The 25,709-nt window shown below is 41.2% G+C and overlaps 1 long non-coding RNA gene across 1 annotated transcript; it reads left to right on the top strand.

The window, feature by feature from the left end:
- The first annotated feature begins 4,378 nt into the window (after positions 1-4,378).
- Positions 4,379-5,769, top strand: LOC137048189 (uncharacterized). Its single transcript, XR_010899333.1, has 2 exons — positions 4,379-5,255; positions 5,365-5,769. It is a non-coding gene; the product is annotated as an uncharacterized lncRNA (long non-coding RNA).
- Positions 5,770-25,709: the final 19,940 nt, after the last annotated feature.

The following is a 25,709-nucleotide window of genomic DNA, read 5'->3' as shown; positions in this document are numbered from 1 at the left end:
AAAACTACCTCTTATCCAGATTTAGCTCCTGTCTGTCTCTTTAGCACAATTTGATGTACCGTGTTTGACTGGTAATGAAAGGTTAGTGATTCAAGTGATTCAATTCCGTCATGTAACCAATAACACATACGCATGATTTCCTTTCTGTTCTCTATGGCTAAAATTCAGTATCATCTTTACATTAAAATGTACATTTATGCATTTGGCAGACACTTTCATCCAAAGCGACTTACATTGCATTATTTAAGGTACACATTTTTTTGTCAATTCTTGCTTTCCCTGGGAATCGAACCCATGACCTTGGCGTAGCTATAGCGCCACGCTCGACTGGTTATCTAGTTATCTATAGATGTTAGATCCTGATTGTAGATGCTGTTATTCCATCTCTATGACAAAGCCATAGCCTTGTGGACAGCACTCCCCTATTGCTTAAACTCTCCTTTCAAAATAAAGGCAAAAAGCCTCCATTTTTATTTCTTTTTCTTTGATGGCCATTAATGTATTCTGACAAAGTGTTCCATCCTTAGAACTGGTCAATTACTGCATGCTGTTCAATAGTCAACTTTCAATTCCCCATCTCCAGAATCCCCCTACTTAAGTGAAACGCACAGCAATTAGCAAACAACAACAATCCAACTACCCAGTCAATTCCCGAAGGACAAAAATCCAATCCTGCCAACTGCTTTTCAAGTGGCATAGTAGTTAAAGATCTGGGACGGTGACCAACAAGTTAAAATCAAGTATATGTGTTGTTCCTTGAGTTAGCACTATCACACTCTTTACAAGATATCTTAGGTTTCTCAAGGGATGATTGCCTCTGTAATACTATATGTGTACGTTGCTTTGGATACAAGCCCCTGCTAAATGACTTCTCACTGTCTATTCTCCTAGGCCTTGAGCAGAGCTTTTTTTAACAGCGTATTCAATAGTGCATTTCTCCTCTCATGACTTGCATGCTGGGACAGTATATGAGCTAGAACTGCTAATACATTAATGAGAAACTCCTTTGGGCCGGTGAGGAGAGATGCTCGTTCTGTCATGCCGAGACCTAAACACATGGCCTCGTGTGTTTAATTCAAATACTTTCACCAGTTCCTTAAAAGGGTTGATGGTTTTATTCTGCTCAGCAGTACTGGCACATGATTTCACTGTATAATTAATGGAATCTTTTCCAGAGCAACTGTTAGTAGCCAAATGCGAAGTGATTCTGTGTTATGTCATAAGGACTCCACCAGTAAGTAGTTCATGAGCGGGTGGAGATACACAAGACCTTGAACCAGGCTTCAAAACCAGAAATGAAGTGACCCTCATAATGCATAACACTTTCATCTGATTACATTCAAGGATGGACCTGAGCTGATTTGCTTTAGAAGACGTAACAATCTATTAAATATTGTAGTTGTTAACCCCCCCCCCCCAACTATTAATGTATTATAATAAGAGGAAATGTCTCTTTGAAACTGTGACTCCTCAGGGATGACTGATGGTTTCAGACAGTTGTTTGTAGCCTGTGCGGTCATAGTAACACTCACTTAGTGCGTTCAGCTTCTGTTCACCAGCAGTGTCGGCTGAATTTGGCTTTTTTTCATCTTGCGACAGGGTGAGTCAGTGATTCTCCGAAGGGGAACAGAGTCTGTCTTCCTGTCTTACGGCTTTGAGCTTCAGGACTCTGGTGATAAACGCCAAACTCAGCTGTTTGGATGATACCAGACAGCAATACCTAAAGCTGTGTTGTGCACATTACTTACAAACTGTAATATATTATAGATTACTTGTAACTGTTATTTAAAAGTATTTCTTTACGTTACAATATTACTGTCTCAGAATTGTAATGCATCACTCCTGTATTACTTTTGAGTTACTTTCACCAAAATAACCACAGAAGTCGAACTTAACAGTCTCAAATGACAAAATGTAGGCTACTACAGAGCATTTTACATCCAGTAGAAGGCGATATGATGTAGCATAATGACTGGGCTATTCAGGCTACTAACAATATAGCATATCATTGGCAAAGTGAAGGCACAAGACAATGAAGAAAGGATGACAGATAGAGTCACAAACAATCCAAGTATGTTAAATGAATAGTAGAGGTAAAGTAATTTTCTAGCAAGGGAGTAGCAGAAATGTAGGCCTATGTAAACTCTAATGCCATGAAAAGATGCACATTTGTTATTTTCTTATTGTTGTCATTATTTTTTTCTCTTTGAATTCAAGAGGCTTACAACACAAAAACGTCACTGCACATGCGCTCAATTGAGCGCCTCGTCCATTTGGGCAGGTATTTATACTCGACACACTGTAACGGATTCACAGAGGCAGGATTCAATTGCAAGTAACTCAGTTTATTGACAGAAGTGTCACAGAAGCCAAAACTCAGAACACAGAAGAAGTCCGGATAAGACGGAGCAGTGAGAGAGACTCTGTTGGCGACACGGGCAGGCTGTGAGCAGCAGTGACTCGGGAGCGCGGTTGAGGTAATCCGGGAAGGGATCCAGCGTTTCACGGAAGGGGGAAACGACAACCAACACGGAGACACAAGGGGAACATCCAACAACGCTCTGACAAAGACAAGAGAGAAACAGAGAGACTAAATAGGGTGAAGGTGATGAGTTGCAGCTGGTGCAGGTGATCAGCCACAGGTGCGTGATGAGCCAATCCCAGGCTCCGCCCTCACCTACATTCAACACGCACCCAAGAGTGAGACAGGGAATCCATGAACCGTGACAGTACCCCTCCCCCTAGGAGCGTCCCCTGACGCTCCCAGCCGACCTTACCTGTTGATTGTAATCATCAATAAGGGAGTGATCCAGAATGTCCCTAGCAGGAACCCAACTTCTCTCCTCCGGACCGTAACCTTCCCAGTCCACCAAGTACTGGAAACCGCGTCCCCTCCGTCTAGAATCCAGAATGCGATTAACCGAATAAGTTGGTTCCCCATCTACGAGTCGCGGCGGTGGGGGAACCGGGACTGGCGGATTAAGGTGGGAGTGAAAAACAGGTTTGATTTTGGATACATGGAAGGCGGGATGAATCCTCCTGTACGCCAGAGGGAGTTTGAGGCGGACTGTCACCGGACTAATGATCTTGGTGACAATGAACGGGTCGATAAATTTGGGAGCAAGTTTATTAGATACGGAGCGGAGAGGAATGTTCTTGGTAGAAAGCCACACTTTTTGACCGACGACGTAAACGGGAGGCTTAGACCGGTGGCGATCGGCTTTAGCCTTGGTGCGCGCTCCCACCTGGAGCAGACACTGCATGAAAAGTGGGATTTTCGTCAGTAAGCGGCACTGTAGATTGTCGTGGAAGATCAGGTTTACGACTGTACACGGCAGTTTGCAGGCGACACCGAAAACTGCCGTGAATTGTCAGAAATTGACGTGGGCCTTGCTTGGCAGTTGTCCCCCCCAAGACCCCCCTTCCCTTAACTCCAGGGGAGGCTTTAACATGTAAATGAACATGCTGTGAGCTATACAAATGCAAATCAGGGTAGCAGGAGTTTTAACCCATGTGACATTTAAAAGGTATTAACTTCCTTCTAAGAAAATCTCTTAGATAGATCAGGCTCAGTATAGCCTAATTGTAAAATCTTAAACTTAAGGTTGAATTTATATATTTGATGAAAGTATTCTAGATTATTTATTGTGTGTCATTTGCAATCAGTCCCCGTGAATTCAGTGCGACTCGCAATTTTGACCAATCACCGCAACTTTGACCAATCATTGCGGTCTCCTGCTAATAAGCGGCGTCATACATCAGCAAACTTTATATATCATATATCATTGCCTGTCAAAATTAACGTGTTAACGCAAATTAATTTTAACGGCACTACATATATATATATATATATATATATATATATATATATATATATATATATATATATATATATATATACATATATACATACAGGGGTTGACATTAACTTGCTCACTGGCCACCGTGGCTAGTGGTTTTCCAAAGTTACTAGTCACTCAGCATTTTCACTGGCCACAATTTTGCTGTTTGGAAATTACATTGTATATGTTTAAAGTTGATTTTGGCATATATAAATTACTTGATTTTGAATCATTTTACTTTATTTAGAAGATTTAAAACCCTTTCAAACTTTCAAATGCAGAATGACCCCCCAAATCTTGTATATCAGCTGGGATGTGCAGGTGGGCAAGGGGTGGGCAATATAATAGATTATAATAGAATATAATAGGCTAATATGAGAAAGGTAATATGACAGGCTATGAGTTATTTTAGTTAGGATATATATATATATATATATATATATATATATATATATATATATATATATATATATATATATATATATATATATATATATATATATATATATAATTTAAAAAATACCCTAAGCAAATTACAAAAACAATAGTTATTAAAAATAAAATGAAAATTCCGATACTAATACGACACAATGTAATTTATTGAATGTAATTGTTATTGGATACGACTTTCATCGAAAAGAATGTAACAAAATGTGGGCGTGGTCTGTGTTGTGAAATGAAACCACATTAAAAATTCCCTTAAACTGCGTTTGAAACATACAGCAAAGCAGCGACAGAGGAAAACACAGAGCCTGATATTATGCAAACATTTACCAATAATGTGGAAAGCGTTTTAAATCTGTTCAGTGGAAAATCCGCTGTTACGAATCTGTCCTCGTCTAACATCTGCTGTAAATCCAGGTAAAACTAGCTGCGTGCACGCGCCCGTCCCCAGATAACATGATCCCCAGTTGATCCGTAACACCGGCGGGAAGAAACAGCTGAATGCAATCAGTGGGCTATCTCGTCAGCTTGCTCAGTTTGCTGCCGATTTTAACGAGCAGTTAACTTTAGTAATCTCCAGGTTGCTGTCCATAGACGATAGGTTGCTTGCTTTGGAGTCGAAAAACTGTGTGGAAGATACTAACTTTAAGAAGAGAAGACGAGTGCCTAAGAGAAGACCAGTCCTAAGACTGCGGTAAGACTGTTATCTAAGCTAAAGTAACCTAAAGTAAAGCTTTTTAAGTAGCACAAGCTGAAATTAGCCTTGTTTTATAAAAGTGTTTTCTTTTTCTGGTCATTTTACAGGAAGCAGCACGCCGTCTTCACAACTTCGTCATAACACTCATTTAATTGTTTTCCAGCTGCATGTAAGACATAGAGACAGTACGCAGGAGGTACAAACATCCAGTTCTTGCATCGCGCGCAGAAGCTGTGAAGAGTTCAGCTCGGAGTCGATTGAGAAGAAAGAGGGTAAGATTTATTAGATTAGATCCGTTTTTGGTCAGTGTGACTATTTTTCAGGTGCATTTTACGCAGTACATCGCGCAATACTGATTGTCTTTATTGTTTGTTTTTACAGCTGCTACAAGCAAGAAAGAGTGTGTTAGCTGAGGATGAGGTGGGCCTTTGGAAGTGCGCTACCATAGACCTGATGTCTGATGAGGAAGACGGCATCGTTCGCGCGGTGTCTGGATGGACTGTTCGACCAGCCAGGAGCTCGCCGAGCTCTGTGCCACGCTGCAATCGAGATTAGAGGCGATTCCAAAGAACAGGGCAACGCACGACAGACGTCTGAAAAATGGACTTAAAACAGACAGAATGGCGCTAGTTACCTACAGCTCTGAAGCGGAAAACAGAGACTTCATGGTGCTGTAGGATTTGGGGCTTCTCGTGAGCTTCCTATTGTTGTGTGGGCAGATCTCAAACGTTTTGCATTTGGTTGTGTGTTTGTGTTTGTTCTAATAAAGCTCTTTCTTTGAATAAACTGCACGTCCCTGGCATATTTTCCTTTCCTCAATAAATGAATGTCCTTGATGGTTATAATAGCGTAGTCCATAGGATAACAATGACATGAATATAAAACATAATAGCATATCACATGAATATGAATATATACAATTAAAAAATAATATGCAAATCATAATTTTATATATATATGCGTGTGTAAAATTATTATAATTTGGGGGTTTAAATGTATTAATTTATTACCCAGGTTGACCAATAGTAACAGATCTGCCAACCAATCACGAGTGATATTTCTTGTTTCAATGTAGTAGTTTCAACCAATACTGAGTGAGGAAATTCAAGCCATTCCGGCAAGGCGCCGCCCAGAGCTGCTATTCATATGCTAATTAGAGCCATTAGCGCCGGCGCCAGCATGCCTCCGCAAGCTCCACATACGTCATGGTTCGTTTCCGTCAATATGTGGCACAGACGAACACGACGTTCACAGGCTGTAAACTGACGTTAATTGTCGAAAATCAGGGAGATTTCCGGCTGTTTACGGGGACGAAAATCCCACTTTTCATGCAGTGAGAGTCTCACGGGCTCTGGTCCATGTGCGATGACACCTCTGGATAAAGCCGTGAACAGAGGGGACCGCGACCTCGGAATCCAGACTAGGAAAAATAGGTGGCTGGTAACCTACACTACACTCAAATGGCGAAAGGCCCGTAGATGACACTGGTAACGAGTTATGAGCGTACTCAACCATAGAGAGTTGCTGGCTCCAGGATGAAGGATTCTTGGATACCAAACATCGCAACACTCTCTCCAGATCCTGATTGGCTCTCTCGGTCTGACCGTTGCTTTGGGGGTGATAACCCGAAGACAGACTAACCGTGGCTCCTAGTAATTTACAAAACTCCTGCCAAAATTTGGACACAAATTGGGAACCTCTGTCGGAGACCACGTCCATCGGGAGGCCATGTAACCGAAAGACGTGATCTACTACAGATACCGCTGTCTCCTTGGCTGAGGGTAATTTGGGCAAGGGAATGAAATGTGCTGCCTTCGAGAATCGGTCCACGACGGTCAAAACGACCGTCTTGCCCTGGGAGGGCAGGAGGGCGGTAACAAAATCTAGAGCGATGTGGGACCAGGGTCTCGAAGGAACAGACAGCGGCTGAAGTAACCCCTGGGGAGGTTGGTTAGATGTCTTACCAACCGCACAGACCGAGCAAGCCAAAACGAAACTGCGAATGTCGCGAGCCATAAGTGGCCACCAAAATCGTTGCTTTATTAAACTGCAAGTGCGGTTTACCCCTGGATGACAGGCAATGTTGGAGCAGTGACCCCATTTGAGGACCTCGGATCTTAACCCCTCCGGAACGAACAAACAACTCGGTGGGCCGCCGGGCGGGGATGTTACCCCTTCTAAGGCCACTTTGACCTTCGATTCGATCTCCCATGTGAGTGTAGAGATAACTATCTTCTCTGGCAAAATACACTCGGGAGTAACCGGGCGTTCGGAAGCATCAAAAATACGAGATAAAGAGTCGGGTTTGATGTTTTTAGACCCGGGGCGGTACGAGAGAACAAAGTCAAAACGTCCGAAAAAAAGTGCCCACCGAGCCTGCCTGGAGTTGAGTCTTTTAGCAGATCTAATATATTCAAGGTTCTTATGATCCGTCCATACAATAAAAGGTACCCCCGACCCTTCAAGCCAATGACGCCACTCCTCCAACGCTAACTTGACGGCCAACAACTCTCTGTTACCAATGTCATAATTGCGTTCGGCAGGAGAAAGACGATGGGAGAAAAACGCGCACGGGTGCATCTTGTCATCTGAGGGAGAGCGCTGTGAAAGAACCGCTCCTACCCCCACCTCTGACGCGTCGACCTCTACCACGAACTGACGTGTGGGATCAGGGGCGACTAAGATGGGAGCCGAAACAAAGCGGCTTTTCAGTTTGGCGAATACAGCCTCGGCTGTATCGGACCACCTGAACGTCATTCGGGGAGAGGTCAAGGCAGTCAGAGGTGCGGCTAGTTGGCTGAAATTGCGAATAAAACGCCGATAGAAATTGGCGAACCCCAGAAACCTCTGTAGGGCCTTACGGGAATCTGGACTTGGCCAATCCATCACAGCCTTAACCTTGTCGGGATCCATGCGCATTCCCTCCGATGACACGATGTACCCTAAAAAAGGAACAGACTGTGCATGAAAAGCGCATTTCTCCGCCTTGACAAAAAGCCCATTCTCTAGCAACCTCTGAAGCACTCGTCTGACGTGTCGAACATGTTCCTGGAGAGACGAAGAAAAAATCAAAATGTCATCCAGGTAGACATATATGAATTGGTCGACCATGTCTCTCAACACATCATTGACGAGTGCCTGGAAAACCGCTGGGGAGTTGGAAAGGCCGAAAGGCATGACCAAGTATTCAAAATGCCCCCTGGGGGTGTTAAATGCGGTTTTCCATTCATCCCCCTCCCTGATGCGAACCAAATGATAAGCGTTACGTAAGTCCAACTTCGTGAAGACGGATGCTCCCTGTAACCTCTCGAAAGCTGAAGACATCAACAGCAAAGGATAGGTATTCTTTACCGTGATGTTATTCAGCCCTCGGTAATCAATGCAAGGTCGCAGAGAACCATCCTTCTTCCCCACGAAGAAGAACCCCGCCCCCGCTGGAGAAGAGGAAGGGCGGATGAATTTGGAGGCTAGAGAATCAGAAATATATTTCTCCATGGCCTCCCTCTCTGGAATAGAAAGAGAGTATAGTTTGCCCTTAGGCGGAGACTTACCTGGAAGTAAATCTATAGCACAGTCATAGGGACGATGCGGAGGGAGAGAAGCAGCTCGGGACTTACTGAACACTTCCTTCAGGTCGAGGTACTCCGGAGGCACGTTAGACAGATTCACCGTCTCACTCTGAAAAACAGAACGAGAAACAGACGAACAAGCAGACACCAAACAAGACTCATAACATTTATCACTCCACGCAGACACAGAGTTTTGTCCCCAGTCAACCCTTGGATTGTGTAACTCCAGCCAAGGGTGACCGAGGACAACGGGAGCCAAAGGGGAGTCCAGGATGAAAAATGAAATGCGTTCTGTGTGGTTGCCGGAAGTGATCAGTGTAAGTGGTTCAGTGGTGAATGAAATGTCAGGGAGAACTTGTCCGTTGAGTGCGTTGACAGAAATGGTGTTCTTGAGTGCAATGGTGGGTATGTTAAGTTTGTGAGCAAGGGCAGAGTCAATGAAGTTACCTTCCGCTCCCGAGTCGAGGAGGGCGAGGCTGGAATAATCCTGAGCTGCCCACAGCAATCTCACCGGGAGGAGAGTGGAGGATGAGGTCTTTTCCACGGAGATCCCGCCCGACAGTAGCCTTCCTTTTACCGCCGGGCGTGGTCTTTTACCGGGCAGGAGTCTAGCAGGTGTCCGTTCCTGCCGCAGTACAGGCAAAGACCACGGGATCTCCGTCTCGCCTTCTCCTCCCGGGAGAGCCGAGCTCGACCCACCTGCATGGGCTCCGGGTCGAAGGTGTAGCTGACCGCATCCGTAGCGCTGGCCTGAGGGCATTCGACACTCCCATGCTGAGGCTCCATCCTGGACCTCAGCCGACTCAGACGAGCGTCCACCCTCAAAGCAAGATCAATGAGACCGTCAATCTTCTCCGGAAGGTCGATGGCGAATATCTCCTTCTGGATGCGGTCAGCCAGCCCATGCAGGAACATGTCCCACTGTGCCTCCTCGTTCCACTTGCACTCGGCGGCCAGGGTGCGGAACTCGATGGAATAATCCGAGACCGAGCGGTTACCTTGGCGGAGCTCTGCGAGTTGACGTGCCGCTTCTCTTCCGGTCACCGCTCGGTCAAACACCCTTCTCATCTCTGCCGCCAGCGTCTGGAACGAGGAACAGCAAGGATGTTGGTTCTCCCACACCGCCGTTCCCCAAAGTGCGGCTCGTCCGGAGAGCAGGGTGAGGACGAATGCCACCTTGGATCTTTCCGTGTTGAAAGTCTGCGGTTGAAGAGCGAAAAACAAGGAACACTTGGTAAGGAAGGCTCTGCAATAATTGCTCTCACCGGCATAACTCTCGGGGGTAGGCAGACGTGGTTCCGGTTGCCGCGATGCAGATGGTGTGTGGGGAATCGGCGGTGGGTCGGGTACAGTGGGACCGACGAGTTGTTGCATCTGTTGGGTCAGCTCGGCCACCCGTGCCACCAAGGTGTGTACTGCCTGTCCTGTGGCAGTTAAGTTCGCCTCCTGCTGGTCCAGTCTCTCGTTGCTGCTGGTCAGTAGGGCGTTGATACTCGCTGAATCCATGGTTGGTCAGAGCGTTCTGTAATGGATTCACAGAGGCAGGATTCAATTGCAAGTAACTCAGTTTATTGACAGAAGTGTCACAGAAGCCAAAACTCAGAACACAGAAGAAGTCCGGATAAGACGGAGCAGTGAGAGAGACTCTGTTGGCGACACGGGCAGGCTGTGAGCAGCAGTGACTCGGGAGCGCGGTTGAGGTAATCCGGGAAGGGATCCAGCGTTTCACGGAAGGGGGAAACAACAACCAACACGGAGACACAAAGGGGAACATCCAACAACGCTCTGACAAAGACAAGAGAGAAACAGAGAGACTAAATAGGGTGAAGGTGATGAGTTGCAGCTGGTGCAGGTGATCAGCCACAGGTGCGTGATGAGCCAATCCCAGGCTCCGCCCTCACCTACATTCAACACGCACCCAAGAGTGAGACAGGGAATCCATGAACCGTGACACACACTCGCCGTTGTGCTATTCTATGAATCGTCAGCGCCAACACCAAAACAAGAGTCCATCATGTAACAGCTGTTGTTCCATTATGCAGACATTCACACTTGCAATCCATAGAAATCTGATTTATATTGTGAATCAGCAGTATGTTCACTAGCTGTCAGTGCTCTGCCGTTTTCTGACTCATAGTAACTCTCTAGTGGGCTCCTGTAAAACACCCCTAAACACGCCTTCACTGGACTATGTCACACAATACAAAGGTACACCAGCAAGAGGGAGATGTATAAAAAAATCCCTATACAAATATATCAGAACCTGCCATTTAGTCTTTATTTATAAACTTGGACACCACACATGGCTAGTGACCGACCACAAACAGGTAATGTATTTGCATTTTTCATGTGTTAATGTATCGCGGTCTTGCTGTTTTTGTTTTGTTTTTGTTTTTTGAAGAATTAAATTTTGGCCTAAAAGTGTGTTGTTACTGAAAATGTACAATATAGTGAAATATAACTGAAAATTGATTAGTTATTAACCTGCGTTACAGCAAAAAGTATTATGCTACTGTAATGCATTACTTAATGTATTACTCCCTACAGTGATTATGAGTTAAAAATATAAAGCTTACTGATGCAGTTTAGAGGACAGTGAAGTTTATTTTTCAGTTTCCACATACTTTTTCACTATCTACAATATTTTACCTATGCATATAAAGTCACCCTAAAACTATTTTATTTAGCGTTGCCATGACTAGAAAGTTTAACAGGAACTTTGTTTTTAAATCAAGCACACCCAAAAGCTGTTGTATAGGATGTTTATAAAGCTGCAGATGTTATAACAGTGTGTGGTAACCATACTCATTAACTCTCTCCCCATGACCAGTAAAAGATGCCCTAAATACATCCACTGCACTCTATAGGAACTATCAAATACATATTTGCCTGCACATTCAGTCCCCCCCCCCATATAATTTCAGTCTGCATGCTGGACTGAAATATCCAATGCTGTTAACATCAGCTTTTTGATTGCATTGTCTGTGTCTTTATAAAATAAGTTATCATGGCAGACCAAACAGAATGGACATGACCAGGCAGACTTTGAGACATTTTCTGGATTGTCTTTTCAGCGAATAGAGCTGCCATTTTCTACAAGAAGGTAAAAAAGCAGTAAAAAAAGAAAAGAAAAGAGAAAAAAAATAATTAAATGAGATCACATAGTTTGTGAAGAGTTCATTTTTGGGACAGCATGGTGCCTCAGTTGGTAGCACTGTCACCTCACAACTAGAAGGTCACCGGTTTGAGTCTTAGCTGAGTCAGGAGGAAAATCAGATTCAATGTGTATGTGTAAACTAATCCGACTATGTGTGGTACATGCAAAAATATAATATAGGAGGATGTTGTTGAGTAAATCTGACACAACCGCAGAAGTTCAAGGTATTATTATTTATTTATTTTTTACTGTAAAAATTGAAAGGAAATGACAGCGAATTTGTGTAAACCTTTATTTGTTTAAAGGTCCCATGGCCTTGGGATAACATTATCTTGCAAGTTACAGCAATTTGCATCTTTAAGCTTGCTGGCTTGAGTTACATAAGTTCTCCTTTGGCAATATGCTGATACAAACAGTCTGAATTCTTTGAGTCAGAGTTTAACTGGCTCTACAACGCAACTTATCAACCCCTCAGGACCATTTGTGTGAAATCACTTCTAATAATTTAGACATTTCCAGATTTAAGAGCATATTTATGTCCACATGTGCACTGGATTTAAATACAAACCCATAGATACGTTTCTCCAACCTGTCTTTTACAGCCCCTTGGAATTAGAGCTTTATATATAAAAGAATTGAAAAGCCTTACTTAAACTTAACTTTTTTTAAAAAACTTGTACACATTCCTAGTGTATTGTATAATATAAAATTAATATATAAAGATTTAGAGTGGCAGTTCATGTACAGTAGTATTTATGTATGCAACTGAATTAATGAATGTAGGCTAAAATTAAAATGACATAGTCTTCAATATATAATATACATTGTTTAAAAGCTACTGCATTATTACTTTATTCAAGAACAGTAAGTGATTTTATTTACATAATTTCAGAGGTTGTCCCTAAAAGGACAAGTGTTCACAATCACTATAGGCTGCACTGCTAAGACCTGTTCACATCTCATACAGACACACACGATTTTACTTTTACTTTAGACATAACCGACTGTGTTTATATGTTAACCTTGTGTGTATTTGACAGTATTAGTGCAGTAAGTTTGACAGGCGCATGCGCGCTCAGCGCATGTAAAAAGCGAATGAAATGTTTAACTGGCAAGGCTTTAAAATTTGGCTAAACACCCCCTTACTTTAGTGCATATGATTGAATATTTGCTCATAGCGCATAGACTTACAGGCTCACTCAAACCGAGCCTAAATAAACTGAGAGATATATTTCACATGGAGAGAAATATAAATAATTACTTAAATGCAAAACAATTCACAAGCACGTATTGAACCGGGGAATGCCGTACCGAGGGGTTTTAATATTATATTGTGGCATCCCTAATAACGAAAAGTGAATGCTCTCCGCATATAGTATACATTCATGAAACACTTTCACCTTAAACCCAGTAAAATCCTAGCCTCAGCCCATTAAGAAGTACCGGTACTTAGGCAGGAACCTATACATGGAAGCCTGACAAAAATGCTTATTTTAAAGAAAACATTGGATGGATTTAGAGGCTTTTGCATCTGAAGTCTTCATATAACTTGCTGCTTTATTATTGTGCCTGAGGAGCAGTATGTTAAATAAACTATAGGTTAAATCTTTTGCATCTCTGCATGTTTTGTAAGTCTTACTTATTTAATACAACTAATTCAGCTTAACAAAGAGCTCCATGAACTGAACTGAGAGTGTCAGATCAGCGAGACATACAGAATGTGCAGTGGACCAGGAATGAAAACAACTGCTCTAATAGACATGACTACTAACTCAAGGATTTCATATTCTTACGGATTACAAATTCACTTATAGTAACTCCTCTAACATTTTTTTTTATATTTAAATATACACTTTATTGCCAAACTTTTTGGGACACCTGCCTTTACATGCACCTTTACATGCAACTTTAATGATATCCTATTCTTAGGGTTCAATATGGAGTGTGCCCACCCTTTTCAAAGGTGCAGTGTATTTTTGGTAATTTTTGACCATTTCTCTAGAAGTGCATTTGCAAGGTCAGGCACTGATGTTGGATTAGAAGGCCTGACTTGCAGTCTCCGCTCTAGTTTATCCCAAAGATGTTCAATCGGCTTGAGGCCAGAACTTTTGTGCAGGCCAGTTAAGTTCCTCCACACCAAACTAGCTCATCCATGTCTCTCTGGACCTTGCTTTGTGCACTGGTGCCCAATCATGTTGGAACAGAAAGGGGCCATCCCCAAACTGTTCCTACAAAGTTGGGTGCATGAAATTGACCAAACTGTCTTGGTACACTGAAGCATTAAGAGTTTCTTTCACCGGAAAAAAGGGGCCAGTCCCAACCCTGACAAACAACCCCACACCATAACCCCCCCTCCACTAAAATTTACACTTGGCACAATGCAGTCAGGCAAGTACCGTTCTCCTGGCAAACACCAAAACCAGACTCATCCATCAGATTGCCAGACAGAGAAGTATGATTTGTTGCTCGAGAGAACAGGTCTCCACTGATCTTGAGTCGTGCGGCATGCTGCATCCAATGCTTTGCATTGCACTTGATGATGTAAGGCTTGAATGCAGCTGCTCTGCCATGGAAATCCATTCCATGAAGCTCTCTATACACTGTTCATAAGCTGATCTGAAGGCCACACAGAGTTTGGAGGTCTGTATAAAGCTATTGACTCTGCAAAAATAATATGATTAGGATGGGGTGTCCCAATACTTTTGGCAATATAGTGTATGTTGTGCAGGATTCATCAGTGAATGGCATCTGTATTTAAAGTTTTTGAAAAGCTGGTTGCTAAACAAATACCAACCATCTTAATCACAGCTCTTTTTCATTACATTCAATGCAGTTTGGCTTTAGGGCTAATCTTAGAGACAGCAAGATGTTATTTTCTGGAAAAGGTTCAATCAAATATAGACAAAGGAGGGAGAGTGGGAGCTATTTTTTGGATTTTTTGCAAAGCATTGGATACAGTTAACCATTCAGTTTTACTGCACAAACTTCATGCATTTAATTTATCTTCCAAATTCATTAGCGTCATTAATTCATACTTTTTATCTTGTTCACAAAGCATAAGAATTGACCAATATAATTCTACACCCTATTATCAACTGGTGTTCCACAGGGTTTAATTATAGGTCCAATCATTTTTTGTTTATATATTAACGATTTACCATCTTTGTGCAAGAACTGTGACACTTTGATGTATAAGGATGGCAGAGTTATTTTGGCCTATGGAAAATCTACAGAGGATGTTGCCTCACAAAGAACAGAGGCCATGTAATTGATCTCAATCTGGCTTGAACAATCCTGTTCGGAAATAATTTTGATACCCAAGTTCCCGAGATGGGCGTGGCATAACCGTTAAAAATGGCAGATGGGAGACGAATTTCTGCTGTGGCAGGTGTTTTGTTAGTTTTTTTCCCCACAAAAATTTCATTGTCTTTTCTTGTCGTTAAAGTAGTACATATTTACATAAATTAATAATCATTTGAAGCATATTGTATATTTTAAACACCTCAAAAATCACATCTAGTTGACCATCATTCCAGTGAGCATGACTATCTAGATAGTGTGGTAAAAGTAGCCATACTATAGGATGTATGTCTGAAAACTATTGCAATTTTTAGTCTTTAGGCAGCCTTTATTGTCTTCCTTATGACTTTATTGTGAATATGATTATAAAAGATATGCTTTCGTGTTGTGCTGTGGTGCTAGTGTTTGCTAGTGATTCTATGATTCTCTGGGACCAGGAAATTACTGAAATGGTTATGGTGTTAAAATAACATTTTCCAAATATGCACAAAAGTATGAACCTGGCATCCTCCGATCTTTTTCGACAACAAAGCACCTGAACACAACAAGCTCGTAATTACGACTTCTGAAGTGGGAAGTAGGAAACTTCCAATAGCACGTGAAGGCAGCATAAGCCCTCATGTTAGCCATAGTCTTTGTCTGTTGTTGTCAATGTGTCACCTGCTTGATGGTAGGTTTAAGTTTAAGTTTATGGTTATGTTGCCATGCCAAGCCAAGCCTTTTGTTTATGTTTAAATTGTTACATAAACTGCATTTGGGTTCATCTCAACCTCACCTTCAGTGGATATTTGTGACAATCAGATACTTAGGGAATACTTGGGCTAATCTCATTGAATTCAACAACATTTGTTTTATTTATAAAATCAGACGTGATTTAGTACCTCTTACACTATGTGACTTTATACAGTTTAGATCAAGTGAGGTAAGGGTAACAAGAGGAGCAGTGAGGGAAGACTGTATTATCCCCCAGAGAAAAACTGCTTTTGGTCAGGCTGTTTTCTTCGTAAGGGCAGGTCAGCAATGGAACACAGTTTTGGAATTTTGGATCAGAGAGTCATTGTCATTTTCTTCATTCAAAAAGAATGCAAAAAATGGCTTGTAGAGAACCAAACCTGTGGACACAAGGATCAAGATGCATTTGCTAGATTTAAATAAGAAGAGCATTTTTTGCGATGTTGCAGTTATTGCACCTCCATGGACACTTTATTTTCCATAATTTTGTATGTAAAACTGATACCTCTGTCCTCACTCACACAGCCACACTTGGTTTCTCACTATTAAACCCATTGAGAAAAACAACCAATTTGCTCTCATTGGATTTCCCCGCAATGAGTATGTAATTACTGAGGAAAAACATGCAACAGTTTAGAAATTTAGTTTGGAATTTAGGGAGTATTCAGTCCAACAAATAATAAACCCAATTGGGAATGCTCTTGTGTACAGTGAGTGTACGAATGTGAAAGTGTGTGCATACGAATGTGTTGCATTTATTTGCTGGCAGGTTCTGTGGGTTATCTGGAACCCTGCCGTACATATTGCTTACAGGAAGTAATGTCTAGGATATTTTTTCTATCTCTGTGTGTGATTTCCTGTTACGTCATGCCTCCATGGAAATAAGCCCCAGCTCAGCTAAGCAATTATGTCTCATGTCAAATTTACATTACATTAACTACAGAAACAGATGCCATCAACTAAGTGCTTGCACATGAACATGTTTGCTCTTCTGTTTTGGACCCACAAAACAAACGCTGCATGAATGCAGAATATCACATATTTTGCCTGAGGGTACAGGGCTTGAAACATGCCAGTGTGGAAGTGCCATGGGGAGCTCTGACTTTGCATCAACAAAATCTTCCCCATCATGGGTGAGGGGGGTTAGGGGGCTTATGGGAAGGCTTATCTGGCCTCTCACTGAGTGCACAGACGTTTCAACTTCGCATGACTGGGGAAAGAAGCAAGATAGCAAGCTATAGACAGTTTCAAACGGAGCTCTTACACAGGCAAGCAAGACAAGAGAATGAAACACAGAGACAGGAGTGGAACATCCCACAACAAGCTTTCTACACCACAAATGATTGTTGCTTCAAAGGACAGGATGAACCCATGACATCCAATAATGTGTACTGGAACATCTGGTGTAGGACATTGGTGTCTCTGTGGTGCCTTACTTGTGAAAATGTCTTTGATGCTTGTACCTTTGAGAAAAGATTGATACCTTCACATTTATCTGAAGATTATGCGAGTACTCTTTGTGCATGCTAAGTTTAGGTGTTGACAGTGTTTTCTAGTGGTCTCAAGGGCTGTGTTATAGAGGGTTGTTTTTAGGTGCCTTTTGTTCGGGGTTAACAGTTTATGACCCAAGACCAGTAGTGAAAAATGAAGACCAAGAGTCAGGAGTGTAATTCATTAAAATAAAATATTATTGAAGAATAGTTTGAATAGCAGAAGCCAGCTTCAAGTCTTAAAAAGAGTTCATAGGCCGCGCTCCCGCTCTCCCCGTCTCGTTGCCCCGGCCATCGTACATACAATTGTCCCAACAGTTTTCAATGTCTATCCACCTCATTACTGCAAGGTGGATGATTCTGATTGGCTCAGAGAAAATGGTACATTTCCACACATTGTCAATTAATCAGATGCATGTGTCCATATTAGGGGTGACCCCGAATAGTCGAAGATTCGATGCATCGATATGCGGAGCCTGATTCGACCACCGATCTCACGGTCGAATCTTCGCGGGTGTTATGAAACGAGGATCATACCATTTTGGCAATATGGGGGTGCTCAATATTTTAAAGACGTGTCGTGGCGCTGAGCTGAGTTGAGCATCGGTGTGCGACCCCTTTAAGGACGCTGAGCTTCGCACCACGCCTTTAAAATTAGAACACGTTCAATGAGTGTACACACACCGGCGGCAGCATTCAGCGCCTGTCCGCGGCCACTCGGGAAGTTGTTTAAAATCCTGCCGCACCACAGAGCGCTTTCGTGCAGCTCATCTGTCAGTCAATTCAAAATTGAGCTTGTGTGTATATAATGGGCACGTCAGGTGGCGGTGTGAGTGAGATCCTGAGGCGCGCGGGGCTGAGCTTTGCGTAAGTCTTCACCCGCTTTAGGGACAATCAGCTTCAGAACGTGCATGTAAACGCACTCAAAGTGTTCTTTTCCTCTTTAGGCAGGTATTTTTTTTGTTTTATTTATCAAAATGTTCTTTTATATATTTGTGTGATGTTCTGTATTTCGATCGCGGCTTTAACATGTTATGAGAAAACGGTTTATTAATGTTTATCCGGCACATTACCTTTTAGGCGATTTAAACCTAAATAAGAAAGCCATTGTCAGTTCGTCTGTCAGTTGGCAGGCAGTTTTGGTTGCTTTATTAAAAGTTGTTGCTGATTCTTTATTAAAAGTGTCTGCTGACAGTGTCGTGCCCCTCCCAACCCATTCACACACACAGATGATTCGACTATCAGTCGACCATAGAGAGATTAGACAATTCTGATTTAATTGTCTAAATCCTTAGTCGAGGACAGCCCTAGTCCATATGTGTCATTTGTTGATGCTTTCACCCCGAAATTAGGCCCACAGTGACCTTCCAGGTCTGGAGCAGGTGCCAGCTTGCCCAGAACAACAAGTCCACCCTATCTCTTAGCATGCTCATTGTACACCACCTCAACACTGATCTGTAACACAGAATATTGTGTACATGCACAGATACACAGTCTTTTCCAAGGTTGGAGCTGATTAAGCTCCAGTTCTGACCAGAAACTTTCCCAAATCATACTGATAACATGTGCTTTCTCTCAGTGAGAGATACAGAAATTAGTACAGGCAATATTTATCTTGACTCTTTGGTGTTTCAGTAAAGGAAATATAAAATATTATACATTAAATTAAAGACAAATCCATATTTCATATCTGGAAGCCGGGCTAAGTGAGCAAACACTGTTTCTGCATTTCTGGCATGTTAGAGGTGTGTGATACCTCCAAAATCCAAACACACGATGTTGCACACGATGTTGCCATGTTGCTATCAAGTGTTTAGTGACACATTATACATCTCTGGGTCAGACCCTCAGTCACTCCTCAGAGACCAAATACACACTATTAAATAATTGAACTATGTTGATAATGACAGAACTTATGCCCATATTTAGATTACGATGCTTTTGGGAAACACCCCTGGGTGGTTGCTAGATCATTGCTAGTATGTTCTGATTGGTTCAAAAGTGGTTGCAAGGGTGTTGTGTTTGGTTGCAAGATGGGTGGTTACTGGCCCTCCTCGAAAGTCTATGGTTATTTTTATGGTCTTTTATGGTCTACCTTGGATATACCTGTGTGAAAACACCTATAACTACAACCTGTGAACCCATAAGAGCTACAAAAATAAAGGGAAAAAGTTTTCTACCTGCAAATATTCTTGTTTCAGCTCCTTAATGTTTCCCTGGCCTCTATCTTACAGTTAAGGAATGCACTCTTGATAAGACTCATTTTTATCAACCCCTGGCACATTCCTTCACATTTATCCCACTCGTCTTTTTTTTTCAAACTCCACTGTTCTTTGTTGTTGTTGTTTTTTTCAAACTCGAAAGCTGTTCTTCTTTCAGCACAGCTCAGTCAAAATCTTTGAGCAGCTAATGTATTCCCTATCCTCTCTTCAAAGCTCAGTGTCTCTCCCACCCTGCTCATGTGTCTCAGGCCATTCCTCTACAAGATTGTGCCTCACAGATCTGTCCACCAAGACTGAATAACATGCTATGTGTGCCTGCGGGACCCCATAATGGAATCTGTTACTACTCTCGTGTTTGGCAGGGTCATTATCAGGCTGAAACAGATTAGGTCCTGTGTCAAACATATATCCTGTGAGGTACACGTGAGTCTGTGCTTTGTATGCAAAACAAGATAGAATTCAAGTCATTTGTAGGAATGCAACTTTGCTACATACTGAATTGCAAGGTCAGGTGTTTCTGGTATTGAATGTTTCACTTTCTGATGGTCTGAATCAGCAGAATTCATATTTAACAAAAGTCAGACAGACAGAGCGCTAATAATACCCTCATGTTCAGCTCATGTGTCACTCAGTCAGTGAAAAGTGAGTATTTTTACAGTTAAATGAATGATTATATAAATCCTCAAAGTTTGTCTTGTTCTGTAATGGAACTAGAGAAGTACTGTACTTCCGTCTATTCAGCTGGATAAGCATAATATTGTATTTCCTGGTTGTTTTTCAGAAATAGGGGAAAGCAGGGCACAACCTAAAGTGGGGTTAGTTGAAACACACATGGTTTAAAACTTTCCACACATGCCAGGATGACAAAACTTTGTGTATTTTATTAGTTGCCATATCAACATTATTTACAAAGAATGTGCCAAAATTAAATAATATTTGGAAGATATCACTGAACATTTATTTAACCATTGCAAAAGTAAATTTCTTGTTTATTTTTCATCTCTGTTTTTTGCGTTTATTTAAAATTAGACAAATCTGATCTATTTCAATCTGTTATTTAACAGTTGAGATCATTGTGTTGATCTAACCAGCAGAAGACACAGCTGTAACTTTGCATTACAATGAACCCCCTATAAGAATGAATGAATTTATTTTAATGAATTCTTTTCATAAAACATATGAAGTCAATGTTCAGAAATGATTCATTATTATTATTTTGAACTATTTTATTTAGCGACGTGTTTGTTGTCAAACTAAAAAAAATTAGTATATTTTTAATGATAAAAAAATGTAATTATTATATTTGAAAAAAAAAAAATTATTTGAAAAAGTTATAATAATAATAATAATAATAATAATAATAATTACTATTATTATTATTATTATTATTATTATTATTATTATTATTATTATTATATCAGGTAACATTTTAAGCTGTCATTTGGTCATGTTACAATGTGCTCCTCACATGTTACAATGTCCTCAAAGTTTGTCTCATCAAAAGAGCCCACCCCAAGTCTCTAAAAGATATATAAGCAACCTCCCACAACACTCTTACATCATTGTATTGAATCTTGCATTGGAAAAAGCACACATTTTCTTTTCTTTTTTTTTTCTTTCTTTTTTTACTTTAGAAAATATAATAATCGAATTTGTCTTATTTTGTATTTAAAGTGATAAATTGAACTACACAATGCAAAGCCTGCTGGGTAAAATCTGTACTGTGTAAATGCTAATTGCGCCAAAGAAACAGTATGGAAATTTTCTTGGGAGCTCATATATTAAGGTGAAAATCTGATTTCATGAGTTTTACAGGAAGTATATTGCAGTTTTGTTAATAATTTCCTGATGGTACTTTCTAGTGCTTTACTCCCTTCATCCTTTAAAACACCTGAACGCAATGCATACAGCAGAGTTTGCAAAGCGGCATTTGACAATAAACAGTGTTAAATTACCTCATGTTTTAAAGCACATAACAGTACAATAATAATGAATGTAAACAACTTACAGAGCACTTACTTACTTGTACCACCTGACTGCTGCAGACTAATTACGGCATTGATAGTGTTGGCCCTGAGACTTCCACAGAAGATATGTACGTTTTGATATTTAGACCATCTTCTATCAAGACTATTATGAATTACTATTATAAATTGTTTAGACAGTCAATAAATGGATAAAATCACTACTTACTGCTCGCATGGATATAGTTTGAATTGCCGCTTCTCCAGTATCAGACGCTGAGTGAAGCCTGCTATTCTCCAGGTTAGAAAAACTGTCCATGGTGAAATGGGCCAAGCAAACAAACAACTTTTAATTAAATTCAATCGAACTCGGGTTTGGACCAGGCAATCGAACGAAGTGTGAAAGCACCCCAAGATGGCAAACTAACCTGTGTGCCAGGGAGGAATGTGTTCCTACGTTTCTGGAACTTGAGTTTGACAGATACTGGCAGCTTGCCCACAATGCAGGCCTATTAAAAGTCTTCAAAGAAATCCTTTCCATCCTGTGCTGAGGGCCTACATCTCTCTCCTCAGTGCTTCTCCTGTCTGATTCCCATGGCATTAGTCTCTGGGGTTCCGAGATCTCGCAGGCTTATTTGGCATTCGTGGCAGGTAGACCTACCTTGTGAAAAGTGCAAAGATATAAAGAGGGGAAGTTTTTTTTTTCTGAAGGGTGCAAAAATGTAGCTTAAGGGACGAGATTTGCAGTAATGCTCAAGGATACAGTTAAATCATAAATCAATTGTCTGTTGTAAATACGTTTTCATGCTAAAGCCAAGGAGATAAAGATTGGACCTTTTCAAGAAGACCTACCTCTGATATAAGGTGTAATTGATTTAGTCTGGTTTTGCAAATATTCATTATACATCATCTGTTTGTAATGGATTTTTGCAACCCCCCCACACACACACAGAAAAGTCCATGTTCATTGGTAGAAAGGGTTTTTCTCACAAATAACAGAAAATTCCTTGTTTGGTGGCAAAAGAAATCAATATTCTTACGCTTTTGAGGAAGCAACACCCCACCACACACCATTATTGCTCCTAAAATTTACAAAAGAAAAATATGGGAGGACTACGGACCTCATGGGTAGCGGCCAATGACACATTGTTTGCACCACAAACAAGAGTACGACCAAGAAAGAGAACACTGGGAGGTGTTTGAAGAGGATGTCTGTAATGGAGGCTGGTATCAATGTATCCAACCACTAGAGGGAGCCCTCAACAGATTAGTAACATGAATTATTTCTTCGTTGGTTACTTCCCGCCTTGCACCAGTATGGCCGTCCCAAATGGCACCCTAAACCCTCACAGTCTTCCTCTGAGTCCGCACTTTTACGCACTTTAACCACTTTTTTTTAAGATGCATTTTTTGCCCTAATAATAAAATGTTATAGACTAGGGGTGTCCAAACTACGGCCCGCGGGCTATCTGCAGGCGGCCGGCGAGGGATTAAAAAAATTATACAAATCTGGCCTGTTATAGGGAAATATAGATGAAATTCAATAAATAACCTTTGGGTGTCGCTATTACATGCAGCCAAGGCAGATTGTACCTAATCTGGCAACAACAAAAAAAACTAATTATTGTTGATCACATTTTGGTAAATCATAGTGCAACAAAGAAAATGGAAAATCGAAAGTGAATGCAGGAGATTTTAGACACATTAGGGAAATTAAGATTTCTTCACTGAGATCAGCAGGAAATGTGGCCGGTTAATTTGCCAGGAGTCCGTTGGGGAGATGGAGAAATATAATGTTAAAAGACATTATGAAACAAAACTATTCACAGATGGCAAATTTGTAAAGGAGTGTTTGATGAAAGTTGTCACTATAATTTGCCCAGAAAAGATGCAAGATTATAAAGGTTTTTTCTTTTAGGAAACAAGTCGGATGGCGAATTGAAGACTTTTCGGCAAATCTAAAAGAACAAGTGAGAGATAAAGTACCTGTGTTTAATTTTTAATCAATTGCGTGCGATGACAGCACTGGCTCGATAGACAATGCTCAGCTGTTAATTGTGTTGCAAGGTGTGGACAGTGATTTCTGCATTTCTGCCTTGGACCAATCTCTGTGGCATTACAACGGATGGAGCACCATCCATGATCAGTGAGTGGAAAGAAATGGCTTCCATCGTATGCAACAAAGTTCGAGAAAGTGGAGGTGAGGCTGTAGCTAAATATGCACTGTATCATATACCAGGAAGCACTTTGTGCCAAAGCCATCCAGATGGATGATGTGATGACCATTGTGGTGAAACTATAAACTTGATTCGTTCAAGAGCGCTCAACCATAGAGAATGCTGAGCATTTCTGTCTGATATTGATGCAGAATACGGTGATGTAATATATCACTCTAACGTGTGGTGGCAGAGTTGCAGCTCTGATCTACAACGATTCTATTCGCTGAGGTTGGAAATTGACCAGTTTTTTAAAGAAAAAAAATCGGACACTTGATCAACTTAGTGACCCTGACCGGCAGGCAGACCTTGCTTTTTTTTAGTTGATTTGACCAGTCACCTGAACCCTCTGAATAAATGCCTGCATTAAGGACCAGCTAATATAAGAAATGTATGTGCACTTGAAAACCTTAAGCTGTGAAGCTAAGACATTTTGAGAGACAAATAAGACTGCAATGACAAGAATTGACAAAATGTAAAATGTGTACCTTGAATGCAATATAAGTTACTTTGGATAAAAGTGTCTGTCAAATGCATAAATGTAAATGTAAATGTAAATGCAATGATGTCCACTTTCCTAGTTTGACCCCCAGCAGAAACAATTTGGACACCCCTGTTATAGACTCTGTGACATCCGGTCCTTAATAAAAATAATTAAAAGTTAGGAGATATCTAAAATAATCAAATATCCAAAGTATTAACACAACTAATGAATTATAATCTCAGTTTAAATTTTAGAGTAGATTGAAATTGCAGTCAGGTTAAGTATGGAGCGAGAATCAAATCAAAACAGAATTTGAATAAATTAAGTGAACTTTACTGAAGCACAAGTAAAAGATGGATTATACATTCACCTAAAGGATTATTAGAAAACCATACTAATACTGTGTTTGACCACTTTTCGCCTTCAGAACTGTCTTAATTCTACGTGGCATTGATTGTGATGCTGAAAGCATTCTTTAGAAATGTTGGCCCATATTGATAGGATAGCATCTTGCAGTTGATGGAGATTTGTGGGATGCACATCCAGGGCACGAAGCTCCCATTCCACCACATCCCAAAGATGCTCTATTGGGTTGAGATCTGGTGACTGTGGGGACCATTTTAGTACAGTGAACTCATTGTCATGTTCTAGAAACCAATTTATCACATAAACGTCGCACACCTGTGTGTGATAGGTGCGTAGGAGAGCAGGAGAAAAAAGTCAAATTATCATCAAATGAAAAGGAGAAGTCCCGCACACTATCAACTCGCAATTAAAAAAGATTTATTGTTCATAGCAATGAAACAATAAATCTTTTTTAATTGCTAGTTGATAGTGTGCGGGACTTCTCCTTTTCATTTCAAGAAACAAATTTGAAATTATTCGAGCTTTGTGACATGGTGCATTATCCTGCTGGAAGTAGCCTTTAGAGGATGGGTACATGGTGGTCATAAAGGGATGGACATGGTCAGAAACAATGCTCAGGTAGGTCGTAGTATTTAAACAATGCCCAATTGGCACTAAGGGGCTTAAAGTGTGCCAAGAAAACATCCCCCACACCATTACACCACCACCACCAGCCTGCACAGTGGTAAGAAGGCATGATGGATCCATGTTCTCATTCTGTTTAAGCCAAATTCTGACTCCACTATCTGAATGTCTCAAAAGAAATGGAGGCTCATACGACCAGGAAAATTTTTCCAGTCTTCAACTGTCCAATTTTGGTGAGCTAGTACAAATTGTAGCCTCTTTTTCCTATTTGTATTGGAGATGAGTGGCACCCGGTGGGGTCTTCTGCTGTTGTAGCCCGTCCACCTCAAGCTTGTGCTTGTTGTAGCTTCACAAATGCTTTGCTGCATATCTGGGTTGTAACGAGTGGTTATTCCAGTCAAAGTTGCTCATCTATCAGCCTGAATCAGTTGGCCCATAATCTCCTCTGACCTCTAGCATCAACAAGGCATTTGCGCTCACAGGACTGCCGCATACTGGATGATTTGCCCTATTCACACCATTCTTTGTAAACCCTAGAAATGGTTGTGCATAAAAATCCCAGTAACTGAGCAGATAGTTAAATACTCAGACTGGCCCGTCTG

The sequence above is a fragment of the Pseudorasbora parva genome, chromosome 19, assembly GCF_024679245.1.
Source record: "Pseudorasbora parva isolate DD20220531a chromosome 19, ASM2467924v1, whole genome shotgun sequence".
Lineage (NCBI taxonomy): Eukaryota > Metazoa > Chordata > Actinopteri > Cypriniformes > Gobionidae > Pseudorasbora > Pseudorasbora parva.
The sequence above is the reverse complement of the archived record's forward strand: the minus strand, read 5'-3'. Positions and strand labels throughout refer to the sequence as shown.